This window comes from Magallana gigas, chromosome 8 (genome assembly GCF_963853765.1).
Source record: "Magallana gigas chromosome 8, xbMagGiga1.1, whole genome shotgun sequence".
NCBI lineage: Eukaryota > Metazoa > Mollusca > Bivalvia > Ostreida > Ostreidae > Magallana > Magallana gigas.
Window position 1 is genome coordinate 39,434,422 of NC_088860.1, and position 18,731 is coordinate 39,453,152.

The window sequence follows — 18,731 nt, forward strand, 5'->3', positions numbered from 1 at the left end:
AAAGTTCTTTCCAACAAAATCAACAAAATGGGGCTGGACCCTTAAATTAGGGGCCAAGACACTCGTAAACTCTATTACAAATAACTTAAAAACGATAAAGATTTTGTAATGCATTATAGTAGCAAAGTTGTTAATCGTAACAATATATATCAGGTAAAATCCTTGCCACGCCCATTTATCACGTAATTAGGGATTTTTAGGGGCCAAAGTACTTAAACTTTGACGCAATATATCTAGAGAAGTAGACATATTTTGTTAAGCATTGTAGACGAGAAAATGTTTGCATTGATGATTCTAATCGATTCCATTAATCAAAATAACAATGTATGTTCCCATTAAGGATCTAGAGGGCTGGCCCCTAAAATATTCAATCATTTGTATCTCAAAAATGATCAACAATTTTAGATGGGTGTAAGAACAAAAAATGTTAGAATTCTTAAGACATTTTCAAAGAAATCAAGAAATAGGGGCTGGCCCCTTTAATAAGGGGCCACGACACTCGTAAACTCTGTTACAGAAAACTTAAAAACGATAAAGATTTTGTAATGCATTATAGTAGCAAAGTTGTTGATCGTTACAATATCTATCAGGTTAAATCATTGCCACGCCCATTTATTACGTAATTAGGAGTTTTTAGGGGCCAAAGTACTTAAACTTTGACGCAATATATTTAGAAAAGGAGACATATTTTGTTAAGCATTGTAGAAGAGAAAATGTTTGCATTGATGATTCTAATCGATTCCATTATTCAAAACACCAATGTCTGTCCCCATTAGGGATCTAGAAGGCTGGCCCCTAAAATATCCAATCATTTGTATCTAAAACATGAATAACAATTCTAGATAAGTGTTAGAACAAAAAATGTTAGTATTCGTGAGACCTTTCGAATGAACTCAAGAAAAAATGGCTGGCTCCTTAAATTAGGGGCCAAGACACTTGTAAACTCTATTACACATACCTTAAAAACGATCAAAATGTTGTAATGCATTATAGAAACAAAGTTGTTGATCGTAACATTTTCAGTTTCTAAAACTTAGTTCAAAACCCATTGATGACGTAATTAGGGATTTTAGGGGAATCAAATCTTAAATCTTTAATGTGCTGTATGTGAAAAAGCAAAACTCTTTGTTAAGCATTTTAAAGGATATTGACGATGGTATATAATATCTGAAATGGAGTGGTTATCTCAAATTTCATTGATATATTAATCGTATCGTTTAAAAATTGAACAGAAGACCTACTCGTTACTCGTAACGAGATCGTATCTAGTCTTCTTCTTATTTTTTTTTCTTACCGATTTTGTGCAGACGATTTCTCGGAGATGGCTGAGTCGATTTCGCTCAAATTTTCAATATTAACGTGCTTTTATCTAAAGCTGATACATCTTTTTTATTTTTTGAAAATACACTTCCGGTCAGAAGTTATCGTCCGTTTACGATTTTAAAAAGTCAATTTTGTCTGTCAGGTTTTTCAAAAACGAGTAAAGATATAGAGCTGAAATTTTCAGAGATGATAGAACTACCGTTTTTCTGGTGCACCTCGGTATAGAGAATGTCCGTCGTCATTTCCGGTCGTCACCGGAAAGAAATTTCAAAAATTGAATTTTTCGACTTTTTTATTTTTTCACTGATTCAGAAAATGTAATTTGTTTTAAAATCGATCAAGGCATTCTCGAGAAATTAAGCGTCAAAGTTCTGAAGCAGGAGTCCGAGTAGCTCAGTCGATAGAGTCGTGGACATGGCCCAGGCGACCCGGGTTCAAGCCTCGAGTGCCGCAAATGATTTTTTACTAATTTTCGCTAAGATCTACGTTTTTATCATTGAATTGAGAAGTTTGATCTAATCTAATCAAAAATCGGACGGAAGACCCACTCGTTGCTCGCAACGAGATCGAATCTAGTTATCTTTATGTTTGTATCTATATGTGTGTATCTATATCAGTTGACATTAAAACTCCGTTTGAATGACTCATTAAATATGTGGGTTGCCACCACATATTGAATGAATAAATCAAATCCAAACTGATTTCATCACAGTTCACCAAAATATTTGATTGTATAAAGAAGGGGAATTTTGGTTTTTTCCCTTTTGACCTTTGGGTTGACCCCGCAAAGGGGAACAACTTTTGAAAAGTGTGGATTGGACTATTGTGCTTTAAAGATATTGTAGATTTCTCAAAGTAACGAGAACAAATAAAGCTTTGGTATGATAAAATACTTATCAGGTTTTTACTGACTATTTGGGCATACATGTAGTATGTTTATTGTCCCTCTCGACAGCATTTTTTCTCAATTTCTTCACGGGGAAAAAGTTGCATCATCGCACTTGCTTGTGGACAATCACACTTGCTTTTGTCATCATAGTCAGTTATACATTTATTTGTACAGAAAACGGAGTGGTTTGCAAGAACCTGTTTGATAAAAACTGGTATTGCTTTTGGAATTAATGCACGTCATCATGTAACAGAAGAGTCAGTCAATATTTTATCTTCGACTGTAGTGGATTTTTTCCATTTGCTCACAACGAAAGTGAATAAAAATTTGAGAAAAAAATAGCATACAATATTCAGTCGCGGCAGTTTCATTAATCAACGTTTTTAAGTTCATTTGTCTTATTGTATTTAGCTATAGATTTATTCAAATCATTTGAATGAATTTGGGAAAGTCACATGTATATTTTATCGCTTCTCAGTACACTTTAACACGCATAGTTTATTTGCTTCATTAAACTTTTCTAGTAAACTTACAAGAAATATAGATTAATTATTCAAAATAAGTTTTTAAAAACACCAAACAAACATAATCCAAGTTAAACGCATGTTTTTCTGACCGTACAGCTGTGTATATAAATTTCATTTTATTCTTTGCATGTACTATAGTCTATACAATAGATCTAGGGTCCGCAAATCCCGGTAATATTTCTGGAAAGCTATAGTTCTATAGCTCAGCACAATACTACAGTCATCCATGAAGCACCTTTAGTTACCTTTTACCGCCATGTTTCATTATTTATCGCAAATATAGCATGGATGTATACGCTACGGCCGATGTAGCATTTCGTTGAGTGATGACACTTTCTAACCGGTGTAGGCTCGCCTATTTGTAAATGGAAACAAATATCGAAGAAAGCTCATAATAGAGTTGTACTCGCGAGTTAAAAATTATTTGAGAAGAAAAGGGGCGATATTTACGTACATGTGTAAATAATGTTATCTGTTTGCGAAAAAATCCCCCAAAACCAAAGAAAAGGTTCTCTAGTAGCAGAGACGGGCGCGTATGGATTAAAGTCACAGATTGTACTTCGCTCATCAAATTGCGTTATTTCAGTTTAGTGTGAAAAATTCGTCAGAAACTGTTAAGTGAACAAAATTATTATATCTTACATTACCGTTCACAATGTACCATAAATGTATATGGAATATTGCATGAGTTGAACCGATTGTTTTTTCTCACAAAAAAAGCTAGCGTTTGCTGCAAATTAGAGATACTAGTACACGAGCTGACACGCCGTGAAATCCATAAGACGTTTTACATCATGTCTTTAATCCCTTATTTGCTTACAAAAAAATCTGAACTGAAAATCTTTGAAATATCGGAAAATGTTGTTTGTTTATACATGTACATTTAAAATGGCGACTTCATTTGCACGTGAATTTTACAATCCGAGGTCGATCGATTAGCGTGTTTGAGAGAGAGTCAGCAGCAAGTAAAGCGTCAACATCAGTAGTAAATATTGTCTGATGAATATTGAGGTGCCTGTATTAAAATTAATGTTCCTACAGACTGAGTGGGTTACAAAATTAGGTAAATCACAGGATAGTCCAACATTAAACACATTTGTCCCGTAAATTTCAATTTTTTTGTATGTTAAAAAAACACATGCACACTTGTAGAAGAAAGTGTGCCATTGATCGGTTGAAGTTCAATAAAATTTAATTTATCTAATATTCATCGTCAGTATCTGTTGTGAAATCTTTAGAATAAGCTACAACAAAATAAATATTCTGCCTCAACTAAAATTAATGCGTTGAAAATGAATGAATTTATCGATGAAGCATACTTGCTGAAATATAAAATGACAAACCTGTTTAAAGAGTGTGTTTCTGACAATTGTTTACATCATAAAAAACAAGAAGCGATTATTGTGAGATCTTTTAGCTAATTATCGCAGTGATATAGCGTAACTTAAGTATTTTTTATGAGTTCAAGTATTTTCTTACACTTAGGTACTGTTTAAGTATCTTTATGAATCCCAGCCCTGATACAGAGTTTAACGTCACAACTGGCAGTTGGTGCATAAATTATCGATACCGCGTAAGCAGACAGGGTAACGGCTCATTTAAAATAAACAACAATTTCATAAATTATTTAAATATATATACAAAATGATTAGCAGCTATAGTGCTTAATATATCTGATAAGATTAAAATTAGTTATCAAACTGAAATCGACACATAGATAAAACATTGCGTGTAACACTGCATACCTAACAGAGTTATCGTTCCTTATCCGCTAGGGTCCCCGTGAGAAATACTCTTCCGGTCAGGACCGTAGCAATAGACCGTGGCTATTTACAGCCACCGTCTAAAAATGTACCATTCATTAGACGTATGAATTCTACGTCCAACAGGGCTGCTTAAAATATTCGAAATATGGAATACCATAAAACCCGAAGTTATAAACTAATTAAACACTCCCTCCCCCACCTTTCCTTTATTATCATTTTTGAATTATCTCAAATTTGGAACAGTATTAGCCCTTAATTTTTGCAATTATATTTTCCTGTCCTTAAGGATGATTTATGCCAAATTAAGTTGAATTTGACTCAATAGTTCTTAAGAAGCTTTTAAAAATGCAGATACCTTTTTTCACAGTTTCGAATTTTTCTGCGCTCTTAATGTAAACTGGCCTTTTTTCTGCAATTTATATTTGCTTTCCTATCAGGTAGCTTTCTGTCATATTTGGGTAAAATTGGCCGAGCAGTTTTAGAGAAGATGTTTGAAATATAGATAGTTTACAGACGGACGGACAAACAGACATACAGACGGACAGACGGACGCAAAGGACAAAATGTGATCAGAAAAGCTCTTGAGCTTACAGCTCAGGTGAGCTAAAATCTAAAAAAAAATAAAAATTTGGTTTGCTTGAATATTTCAAGTAAGAACCAGAAGTGATGGATGACCTAATAGAACCCGTTAAATATGTTCTAACAAATGTCTATAACTCATATAAATTTTGTATCTTGATTTCTAACAGTTTCGCGAGATCTTGCGGGTACAAAATTTGTATAAAAGAAAGCTACATGAGATATTGTAGATGTCTCACCGGAAGTCGAATTCTTTTGTTGACTAAACCATATGTAGATGACCTAATGTAATTCTGTTACTAAAACGTTACTTACACGCTAAATAACAAAAGTATTTTTAATATGAAATTTTGGTTTACTTCCTGTGACGACCAGAACTTACTGCGGATACATAATTATACTACATCTATTAGGTATATCATTCAATAAATTTTTATTGTTCAAGTTTTTGATGTTCCTGAGATCTTGAGGGAACAATACTTTTTGTGTCAGGACAGAATACGGACAATCGAAAATGAATTTTGAAAAAAAGGAAAAAAAAATCCTCGAGGTATTACTATTTTCTACCATCCCTAAAAAATCCAGGAAAATATATCGTTATATAATAGGTGGGTTTTTTTTTTTTTTTTTTTTTTTACAAAATCTCGTGGGGAAAGGCTATGTTTTGTCTCGGCCGGACAGGACCCGCAAAAACGGTAGTGCTCAATGAAAATTAAAGTAAATATTTCTTTTAAATGTTCCCCTTATACCTTGTTTTCTATGAAACTAAATAAAACTGTCAAAGAAAGACAGTTAAACTTATTGAAAAAATTAATTAGGAAATTTAATAAGTTTGAACCCTCTCAGTGAGGACCGGAAGTGACGGTCGACAAAATAAAATCGTTAAACACATTTCCTTTCAAAATGGAAAAATTTATGGTGTAGAGATGACTACATCATCATATTTTTTACGGTCAGTTGAAAGTAAAAACATCAACTAAATATTCACATTCACTCATATTTTTCTTAAACAAATTGGTTGAAAATTACATTTAATTCTGCTTTTCTTCTTCAATTTACAAACAAAAATTTTAGAAAAGATATGTGGACAAATTCATTACTCTTCAAAACATTTAATCAATTCATAAGATGACGAATGATTTAATAAATTATTAGAGAAAGAAATCTAAATTTTTTTTATTTATATGCATAATAGTAGCAACCAAAAAAAAGACAACTAACAAGTTGCTGTCCTTTAAAAAATGACTGCAATACGTGGACCATTTGCATGTGTTTCCAACGAAAATGTGAAAGCCTTAAAATTATCAGATTCCACCGACTCTAGCTCCTGCATTTGAGCACTAAATTTGTTCGTTGTAATACGTATACATGTGTATAGTTGACTTTTAATCCCAGAATTTAAAGGGATCATACTTCTAAAATAATTATGATCTATATTTATGAAGATTGCATGTATAGTATCAGGCATTTGGCGAACTCTACTATTTTCGCACACATTACGCTTCGCACTACTTTGTAACATGTAACTACGTTATGCAGTGACAGCTATACTATAAATGTGTCAATCAAATTTCATATTTCAATGCATTTTTCTTGAGATTTAAACTTTTATACAGTGACATAATTATTCAATCATCTATTATATACAGTCACATAATTATTTAATCATACTTAAATGCTTTAAATAATTTTAATCGGGAATTACTCTAGCCTCGCCTTCTATAAAAGTAAAGTTACTTGTAAGCTACGTGTGTATTCGGAAAACAACAAAACATTGCAAATTATGCTATTTGATGCATGTTGTAGTGTCGGCATAACAATACCTAATTTCATAAAACTGACAATTTATATCACATGCCGATCATTTCTTTAAAAGGAATACTTTGCTTCTGTAATGTTTACCGACAACTTTACAATTACAGCGCCTTATATCTTATATGTGCATATGGCATGGAAACCCGATCCTGATTCAGATAAACCTGTGGTAGCCTGGTTCCCTGATCTATCATTACGCACAGGAACCAGGCTAGCTCATGCGCATTGCATCCGGTTTAACCTCGCTTATATATTTTCTGCGTGGATCCAGGGTCCACGCAACAAAAGCGCACTTGATATACGACTTTTTTTTTACTTGCCAGGTGATTAGAAGAACAACCTTATATCTAATAAAAAAAAATAAGTGAGCTCATTAAAAAAATATGTTAGTTTTTAGCCGGGCTCTGCTGAAAGCAGAGTCCTGGCTATAGGCAGGCCAATCGCCAAATGAATGTTACTATAAATAGCACAAATAAACAAAAAAAACAAACAGCGTCAAGGTAAAGCTTCCGCTATACCAAATAGTTACCCAAAGAGCCACGTTTTGTCAAAAGTGTTGGCATTTTGTTTCTTTTTTTAAATTTCGAATGAATTGTCTCTCTTTATTAGTTTTCTTATTAATAACGTGTTTTTAAAACATTACTATGCATTTTGGACACATACAATGTGCATGAATTTCCATGAACTACTTTGCTGCACGATGAAGAAACGGGGATTGAATATATAATGCTTGTTGCAAAATTCAAGGCAGCAACTGTTGAACTTTTTAACTTCTACTAGACAGACTTATTTTTTGTTTATAGCCGCATACAAAACTTGGTCGCTCTCTGATGCTCTGCCGACATTAAAAGCATGAGAGAGAGAGAGAGAGAGAGAGAGAGAGAGAGAGAGAGAGAGAGATTTTCAGTCTTTACTACACAATATGCAGAAAGACACACCAAAAGAGCCCGGCTTTCAGTACTTTGATTATTTCTAATTACCCTTGTTTCATTGTTCGAAGAAATAATATGGAACACAAGTAAATTTTTATTGCAAAAATATATATGAAATAAAAAGTATGATAAGATTTTTAGGAAATTGAATCGTATATATATCTTGTTTTATATGGCATCGTTTTCAATATTGTATATTTATGAATCACGTTGCAAAATTAAAAGCGGACAAATTAGCACGCAGTGAATGATATTATATACATAAGGTTAGTTCAGGCTCCATTTCACATTTTCCAAAGTAACCAGCAAAGATACCGACATTGTTCTGGTTGTGAAGCCATTTCATTTTTTAAAAAGAAGTTTACATCATAAAACCTTGCTTTTCGTAGAAAAATGTGCTTAAAAACCTGAATATGAATATGCGTGACTTTAAAACAAAATTGTAAATACTAACTTTACACATGCCTTCAATACATAATCAATTAGAACACCCCCTACCCATGATTTAGAATCCCATCAATCGAAGTAAAACATATCAGTTTCTCGACATATCATTGCACCCTGTCTCTTGTTTGATATTTAGAAGTAGATATATATATATGATTATATTTAAGATCGTCAATTCTAACGGTATTAATTAATTTAAAATGAATAGCCTTTTGGAACAAGGAAGCAATACATTTCCACTTCTTATTCCCTTCCTCAGTTCAGTCAGTCAGTTAGTTACCTGGGAGGAGCTTATACATAGATGATAATACATGGCAAAATTAAAGTCCTCAACCAGGCCCCGAGGTTATAAAACTTTTTTCATACTCGTACTCATACTCATACTCCGTACTCCGAGTATGTGCTCCACTGAGTACGACTTTAAAAACCGAGGTTATAAAAGTTTTGGAGTACGTTCTCCGCTGAGTACTATTTTGAGTATGCTCCAAAAGCCGATCGATGAAATTTTACGTCTCTGAAGAAAGACAGAGAATGGTAATTCATGTAAATAGTCCTGGCATGTAGGCAAACTGTACATATATTCAGATTAATTATTTATCAACAAAATGTAACACATTATTTACATGTACATATTACCTTCTCCATCTGCAAGCATGGAGATGTGTCTGCATCTATAACTTATGAATTTTTGAGCAATAGAGACGATAAATCCAGTGTAATTGGTAAAATTATCAACAAATTGTGTTTATGTCAAATCTCAATCTCTCTCTCTCTCTCTCTCTCTCTCTCTCTCTCTCTCTCTCTCTCTCTCTCTCCTCAGATAGTGATTCATGCATGTGATGATTAAGTATAATTATGTTGTAAGGAACGATATGAATATAAAAGAAAGAAGTAAGAATTTACACGGATATGAAGAGAGTATTTCAACATAGATTAAGTTTTCCTGGCTTTTATACGATTTTGATATTTTACATGCCAGGAAAAGGTCAGAAACGACGCCAATACATAACTTGAAAGTCACTGCCCCCAAGTGGATATCTCTTAAGATATTTAGTGAGCAGTCCCTGTATTAGGAAAAACAGGGAAGAGTTTAATTCAAAAATAGAAACATATACTTCGGAAAATCACAAAAATACTGAGAAATCCGTTTATTTTCACACTCATATAGTATACACTAAGGAAATTATATGGGTATTCCAATTTAATTGCAACATACTTAGTACTATATTTGCCTTTTAAAATTCTTGTGGGAAAAAACAACTAATATCTTGAAGGGGTGGGGTGGGGTGGGTGTTGGAATTGCACCAATGAACATATGCCAAAAGCCAAGGGCACACATAAAGTTTCTCATTTTAATATTTTTGGGAATGTGCACGAGAGTTTAAGAAAATTCACAAATTGAAATATTTTTGAAATTTCCAATTTGAGGACCACGTTAAACCGTAACAACGTGTTCAAGGAAACTGTGTACTAAAGTTGCTGTACCCCTTTTTGTGGGGTTTTATTGATGGTTCAAGTTTTTCTCACTTAGTCAAGGCTTGAAAATGTGTGTTTAGAATTTATATATACATACTGTGTCATTTTTAATCTTAAGTAACGTCCATTGATATTTTTGAGCAAGCCTTTTCCTATTCATCTTTAAAATTCGAAATACATGTGTTAATTTTGATGCATTTGACATAGATATTTGGTTACTTTAGATAAAAAAGGAATAGCTATATGAATTATCTAAATAGTTACTTGCTAATAAAATTAAACAATTTAAGAGATGAATATTCCCACAGCTAAGCTATATAGAGAAAAATCTCTCACACGAAAATGCGAAGAAGCTATTTTAAGTAGTACATGTATTTTCAATCGATTGCATAGAATAACAATAATCCCCTTCAAATCTCTCTCTCTCTCTCTCTCTCTCTCTCTCTCTCTCTCTCTTTCTCTCTCTCTCTCTCTCTCTCTCTCTCTCTCATAAATTCTAGCTTTTATCATGCAGGTTATGATTAATTTTTAAAGTGTTATCTTATCCTTATATTCGAGCGTTTATAATCAAATGTTAAACCAAACAATGCATTTCACCTTACGTATACTTAGACATGTCTATGCTCTCGATGTTTTAATTTGAAATAAAAAATAAAGATCGTAAGGTAGGTGATGTTCCATGGTAAAATTTCTTTAATATTTGGAAAATAAATATCAAATACTGGTAGATGGTTCGGAATGGATAATCTACCTTCCCGCAGTAAAATTAAAAAGAAGTTGCGGCCTTTATTAGACAAAGAACACATCTAGATCTCTGCAGCTACATGTAGTATGTATGGTCACCTAGGAAGCCAAATATGTACGTCATAATTTTGAAAATATTGCCAATGCAAAACTTAAAAATTCGAAATATTATCTTTATGTTTACATCTAACGCCCTTTAACCTGCGTTTTAATTACTTACTGCTGATTCTTGATTACTTTCTATACTTCCGAGTAAGATTGCTTTTTGTTAACTTTCAAAATAGGTTTTTATTATCGATATTTCGAGATAAAAAGAAATGAACCTTGTTCAAAATTACTCTAAATTTCACAGCGTTAATTTTGACACTACAGAGGAAAGGCGATTTATAAGCCAATATTTTCCACATGCAGACAGTAACTGTTTTATGAAAATTTAAAAAAAAAAAAACAATCGTATAGATAAACCACAGGAAGTAGGATTCGCCCCCCCCCCCCACTCACACACACCAACACCAACTCCTCTTAAAAATATTTAGTTCCAGGGGTAGATCCAGAATGTGAAGTTAGAGGGGGCGTCAGTATAAGACAGGGAGTCTGGAGAGGTCGCTTTGTGGCCTCCAGATGGTCCAGGGCAAAGTCCTGTTGGTGACCCAGGGGGCAAAGCCGGCCCCAGAAGCTCCAGGATTCTAGAGATTTTGTAGGGTAAAAAGGAAGTCTTTAAATAGACGTTTGGGATATTTCTTCTCGTGATTACCGGTATACTTAAAGTAATAAAATTATTAACAATTTTTAAAGGTTTGTAGATTTAAGACCTACAGTCATCAAATTCCTCTGTCTTGTAGAAATCCAAGAAACATATCCTTTTATTTTTTTTCTTTCGAATGACTGTAAATTAATCAGTTTAAAAACCAAGTTCAATGGGACAATGTAAATTAATGAAGTTTTAATAAAAGATAACTATTTATACCAGCTTATAATATAATAACAATGGAAGAGTCGTTAAAACACTAGTGAGTATAACCAATTACTTAAAGGTGGGTATATGGGTGACTGGTCATATTTGAACCCAAGGACAGCGTAACCAAAATGTTTTTTCCTGGTGTTTTTTTAGTTACACCATTGAACACACGCGTTTTCTTCATATTGCATCATTGAAACAGCCTAATGTAGAGAAATCCCCCAAGTTAAAAAAAAAAGATATTTAAGACTCGCAAGTTGTACATTTTCTTTGCCAGAAGGAGTATGATTTAACTTTATTTGGACAATTTTTTTTTAGGGCTGTGGGGGGGGGGGGACGCAGGGTGCGACCTCCTTTACTCCGCCACTGATTTACCGCTTATTCTATAAAATGTTTCCCTTTCCAAGTTTTGTGGCATGCAACATAAATGATAATTGATTAATAAGTAAGTAATAGAAAGCGTTAGACTTTTATGCATCCCCCATCCTTTGTAATATTTAGAACTAACCTACATTTTCACTATAATCAAAAAATGGACCCAGCAGGTACATCTGATTGAAATTGATTAATAACGATACATGTACATTGATTTCTTTGTTTTAAATGATGGGGTGTATGGGTCGTATTTGACAAAAAATAGAATTCTTAAAAAGTCGAGCTATTCAACGGTAGTATTTTGTACGTAGTTATACATGTATATGTACATTAATTAATGAAGCAAACTATCTAAAAGTTATTTTGATAATCTTGGTTGCAGTTCGCCCTTACTCTTAAATTCACCCCCTTTATATCTAGATATGTCATTAATAAAATGGTAAACATTTTCCATTTTAATTCATATACATGTAAATATGATTAAATTAGAGCGTATAATACAGCAATGTTACAATATGAACAATATTATATGTTTGCACTGTATTTTATTTAGATTAAATGTCTTGAGTACGACTTTGAGAAAGCTTCAAAGCTTACTCAGAAAATCGCATTTTTGTACTCAGCCGGAGTACGAGTAGGAGTATGAAAAAGTTTAATAACCTCGATATCTTGAGTAGGAGTACGATTTGGAGCGCGGAGTACGATTTGGAGTACGAGATCGTACTCAAAAAAGTTTTATAACCTCGGGGCCAGCGTATATTCACTCAAATGTATTCTTACGTGTTCTATGAAAAATGTCAATGTCATAACGTCGAAGTCAAACCTGTAGATCATCGATTGGATGAAAAAGATTCAAGGTATTCCGAAATCCGTGTAAAAGCTTAAGGTGTTCCAAAAAAGTGTAACAAAAGGTGAATTAAATGCTTATGACACAGGAATGTTATGAAGGCGCACACCTCTGTTCAGGGGAGAAAAAACCCATATATTTTATTCTATGTATTAATTAATGCCATAACTATCCTTTATTATGAGAAATTAATATCATATCAGTTAATGCAAATTATTGCCAATGAACATGACCGGAATGTGAAAAAGGGGGAAAGTCTGCTACATGTATATAGTAGGTTTTCCGTGGGGGTAATCTGGCTATAAAAAGAGTGAAAACACACTATATAGTCAGCTTTCCGTGGGGGGAAAACTGTTATATAGACATTTTTCCGGGGAGAAAAACTGCTATATAGCCATTTTTCCGGGGGGAAAGATGGCTAGGGGGGAAAGACACTGTATAACACCGGAAACAGATAATCGGAAGTGCTCGATAAAAAGAAGCTTGCTTTTTTGCATATATTCCTATCGCATATTATCATTTATCAAACAAACGTCGCGGGACAGGTAACGGACGAATGATTTTCTAAAAAAAAAAAAATGAGAGAGAAAAACACCACGAGATATGTTCATTTTCTGAACATTTTATGAAAATCTACCCAGCCATCTCTTAGCCTAAAATAATAGAAAGAAAGAAAGAAAAACACTACAATCACTATAAGATCTTCCGTTGAAAACTGATATTAATTCTTACTTCTGTAAGGATGCGATAGTTAGATAAAAGCTTAGAATTGTTTGTGCTAGTTGTCGTGCTGTATTATATTGTTAAACGCATTTTATGATTATGATGGATGATACTGACCTTGAACCACTGGTCTCATACTTTTAATCATCGATTTCACGTTCTACTGGTTTTTTTAATTTTATTCATGGTGTGCAATATATTGTTGTCTAATGCAATAATGTGATCAAAATATTCATTGATTCATTGATCAAATTTTGTTTGGTTAAAAATGCTGGAATAATCATTATCTATTGTTAGTATAAACGTAATTAGAATACATAAAATTAACCAAATTGTTATCGAAAGTTCATCTTAAGTAGTGCTAATTCAAATAATAGAAAAAATAATAATTGTATTTATCTTTTGCTTTGAAAGCATAAATCATAAGAGCATAATCGTTTATACTTCTTCCATAAGTATCGTATGTGGTAATCTCATCATAAAATTCCCTTTGTTTATTTTTTTAATATAAAAAATGTTCTTAAAGTGAATACCTTTAGTTGTGGTTTCAGAGGTAAAATAGCTTTTCCTGAAATGTTCAGGGATGATAGAAGATAATAAGTGAAATGTCTTGAAATTTTTTTCACGGTTTCAAAATTCATTTCCGGTGATCCGATTCCTGTCCTACGACAAAAGCTTGTCACCTCGAGATCTTGAACTTGACCGTCTTAACATTTTAGGCTGATTAACCTATACTTGTACACGGGTATGATAAGGCAACTCTCAGCTGTCGATTGAGTAAATATTCTGCTTATCAATATGACCTCAAAATAGCAGCATGGTGTTATAATACTCAAGAAACAGTCAATTTTACTTATTCCTTGTCTAAATTATAAAAACTACAGGCGTAAAGTTTCATTAGAAACTGTTCTAAATAAATATATCTACGATTTCTCCGTTTTACGTATCATTATCATGGATGGAGTTACGTACGTATTTAATAGAGATGATACATGTATAGGGGACAAACTATCGAACAATCCAACATTAAGACTTATTGAATGAAGATACCTAGGAATAAGATGAGTGTCAGTAAGAAAAAAATCAGTATAATAAAGGCACGGATATTCTTATCAGAGAGAAAGGTAAACAAATAAACATTTATATGGCTTGACTGGCCGTCAGTGTTTACAAAAAGGCAAAAAAGGAACACTACCCCGATGGTTATGAAAGATGAATTTTGGCAATTATCAAAAGCATATCATCTAAACTACTTGATCAGAACTACTAGAATCCTTTACTTCGTTGTTATAAATAAAAAAAATACGCAGTATACTGCGCAATGCGTGCGCAAATACTAAACTATGCTGGATGCCACATATGGAAACAACTGTGATCGGTCAAAGCCTATCACAACTAAGAATCTCTTTGTAAAAGAATTTAAACAACTATTTTTGTTACAAATGTAAAGTGATTCACAAAAATGTTTAAATGCAAACTTCTTTATATCATGTAATTGCATTAGGCTATTCACTATACTTTACCACATAATCATCTTAAAAACTTGTTTTTCCCCAGAGCTATTTTGATTGCTGCCTTCAAAAAATGACTATATAGGTTTGTTGATATGGAATTGACATTGCATGTATTTTATTTGCACTTTTAAGGAAAATTATGTTAATTTCATGTCTTTTAATCACGTTAATACTATTAATAGTTATTATTATAATTATCCAGAAATTTATCAACCAAACCAAACTTGACTAATAATTCAATTTTTTTTTAAATAAGACTGATGTGTGTTGCGCAACACGAATATTAATTCAAACACCAAAAGAACCTGAGCTGAATTGATGATTATAAAGTAAAAGACAAAGGGTTAAATCAATCTCATCCATCATAATAGATGCAAAAACAATATAAATACGGCATTGCACCAGCATTAACAACTCTAAGCTTTTAGCTGATTATCGGATACCGATCCCACACAGAGGTAAGAATTAAAATATGTTCCTCTGTTAATGTTGTATAAACTTCAGTACCGAATGAAAACCGGCAACAGAATGTCCGTTAGAGTTGTTTAATCTAAAATCATATTAATGCTTATGTTTTTACATTCAAGCAACGGATGTTATGGTTTTAGGAGGTAAATAAAAATGACGACGTTGCGTGCACGTAGTGTAACAACTGAATAAAAATATAGGTGTTTTTTTTTAAGTTTTAAAACTTAAAAACTTGATTTCTAGTTCATGCTATCGTTCTTAATCATCCCTTTCTTATTATTATTTTTTTTTTTGACAATTAAATTTGTATGATTTCATTTTAAAATACATGTACAATTTTAAAATGCGTTTACTCAATAAAACCTGCATGTTATTATGAAGAACTATATATGATATGAGTTAAATTTGGCCCCCATAACTCGACATTTTTTAAGTGTTTCTGGCACAATAAAATGTTTTGTTATATTTTAGAAGAGCTGATATAAAATATATTTCTCGCCTATTAATTTGATTTATTTGCACTCAGCGGCAGTATATGACGTAAGAACTGATGCTATTTCTATAACTCAATCAAAATCAGTCAAAAATAGACATTTTTCTCATATTTTTATAATTACAAATTGAAAATATAGAGCGCATGCTTGAACAAAGGAAACTTTTTTTGTTATTATTAGTCTTGGCTAGATACATCTCTGATTAAAATATTTTGTTTGTTCAAGCATGCGCTCTGTGTTTTCTAACAGAAAAACTGCTTGAAAACAAGCTGTTTTTATGCAAAAAAATGCAAAAATGGCGGGATTAGGTTGTCTTCACGATGTCATATTTCTAAATTATGGGCACTTGAATCAAAATAAACATGATGTAAAAACATCACATATATATCTGTACAAAGAAAACAAAGATTTACAGTAACATGATGATGTTCATTTTAGGGGGCCCTTTTAGGCCCATATCATATATAATCCTTTCATTGAAATGCCGTTGCTTGATTTGATAAGCAAAACATCATAGTCACGCTGTAAAAAAAAATAAAAAAATGAGTTAAACCTTTGAAACGAATTAATTAAGCACATACTTTTAAACTAATTTTTTAGAAGCAGTACATCCGCGCGAACTACATTAATATAGTGATTCTTAATTGCTTAAATAAAACACTTATTTTACAAACATTGATAAGTTTAGAATAATTTTAATTTTCTTAAAACTATGTTTCCCTTTCACTGAAAGTTAGCCCAAAGATGAAAGCAATAATTCTTGCTATTGCTTTGTGTTACGCTGTCACAACTGCCCAGGCCCACTGGCACCCTAATGGAAACATGAACAACGGCGATGGTTATGATACGGGAGGTCAGTTTTTCAATTGAATTATAAGATATGAACTGTAAACTGAAAAAAAGGGTTTACATTAAAAACAAATAATGTTATAAAGCATACATGGAAACTAGAGTTTTATCCAGGCTGTAATAAATTTACAGCTAATTTTCTTTTAAAATTGTGGATTTTTTTTTTTAAATTGTAATGCGATAAAAATTGTGTATCATAATAATCACTTTTATAAATGAGCAGATTATTATTATTAATAACTCATGTATATTTAAACTTGTCGCACCATTCAGCAACTTGAATTTATCATGTTTACACTATGATTTCAAAGTTAAAAAAAACGTCAACCAGATATATAGCCAACTTTGAGCATTGTCACAGAACAATTATTTTACATCTTATGTCAAACCAAGAGGTATAAGCTTAAAAAACATTTTAGCATTTAAAAATGAAAAAAAAAATTGATAACAGTATTATGCATTTCTTTATGGGGAATATACCAAACATATACATGTAAAATTGATGAAGTGTTAGACTGCTTTCTAGATAATCAAAAAGTCGTTTTTAAGAATGTTTTAGATTGGAAATAATGTTTATATTTACGTAAATATTTGGTTATGTAATATTGTTTAACATACATTGGCGTTTAAGATACTGATAAGGTTCAGTGTTGACATTAATGTTGTTAAAGGCTGGAGTGGCTGGAGTGACTGGACTGGATGGAATGGATGGGCTGGATGGAGTGGCTGGAGTGACTGGAATGGATGGCATGGAATGGCTGGATGGAGTGGATGGAATGAATGGACTGGATGGAATGGCTGGAGTGACTGGACTGGAGATAACTATAACAGAGGACACCGTGCCCGGGGCAGGAGAAGATACTAACAAGGATAAAACCTCCGCAGAAGAAGCTAAAAATACAACAGCTAAAATTAAAAACTGGTGTAAATTTTCTTACAAGTTTTATAACTTTCAAAAAGTTGTTTTTTTTCTTTTCATTATGTTAGTCCCCAAATTTGATACCCCAATTGATTATAAACATATTAATCCACCTTGTAGTCATTTTCTGAATTTAAAATATGTATGTCGACTGGGTTGTTTTTTTTTTACCTTTTTTACTTCAAAACTATCATGCATATGATAAAGTGCTTGTTTCTTTTTGTATTTTGCTTGTATTTTGCTTTACTATAGCATTTTTTATGAACACGATTCAGCAAAAAGAATATTTGTTTTGATTCGAATTAAGCTCATCTAATATTCATCATTTTATATATGTATTTGGTACATATATATGAACGATATTATCAAATATAAAGACTTAACACTCTATACGCAGCATTGTTATTACTTACAAAAAATGCAAAGGCATATAAACATTCTTAAAACAAGGCATTATTACAGAATATTTAGGTGTAAATTTATCAAATTATAATATAAATTTGATATAAAACAAAACAGCTTAATAAATGCCACTTTGTATGACACATAGTGTGGTCCTTTGGATTGACAGCCACTTCATGTGTATTAATAATTCAAATTCAATTCGGGAAACATGAACAAAAGCTCCAGGCGGATTGGAACTCATGATCTGCGGTTGGGAAGCATAATACTTTAACCACTAAGCTATGACGATATACAACCCAATGAACGAAATAAACAGTTTAAAGAAGTCCGAGCATCGCACTACGTCATAATACGGATTTTACAATATTGGTTCGACTTTTACAAAGCGTTTTAGATACCCGATATTGATTTTGCTCTACATCGCTGTTGTAAACAATGGCAATAATAAGCAATTAGAACGGTAATATATGTATTCTATGAGAGATAGAAATGAATAATGTTGAGAAACTCGATTCTGTTAAAGTAAAATGAAAAACGAAGTTTCTAATTAACCAGGATCTCAGGTATGCTTATATCTTCTTTGTTTTGACCCCCCCCCCCCCCGAATTTTTCTTTTTCTTTTACTAAAACCGGTTTAAATCTAGAGAGAGAAACTATTTCGAATTTAATCAATCGTCAATT

General features: G+C 32.5%; 1 long non-coding RNA gene across 1 annotated transcript; it reads left to right on the plus strand.

The window, feature by feature from the left end:
• The first annotated feature begins 15,309 nt into the window (after positions 1-15,309).
• On the plus strand, positions 15,310-18,028 carry LOC105323304 (uncharacterized). Its single transcript, XR_004599104.2, has 3 exons — positions 15,310-15,373; positions 16,611-16,730; positions 17,398-18,028. It is a non-coding gene; the product is annotated as an uncharacterized lncRNA (long non-coding RNA).
• Positions 18,029-18,731: the final 703 nt, after the last annotated feature.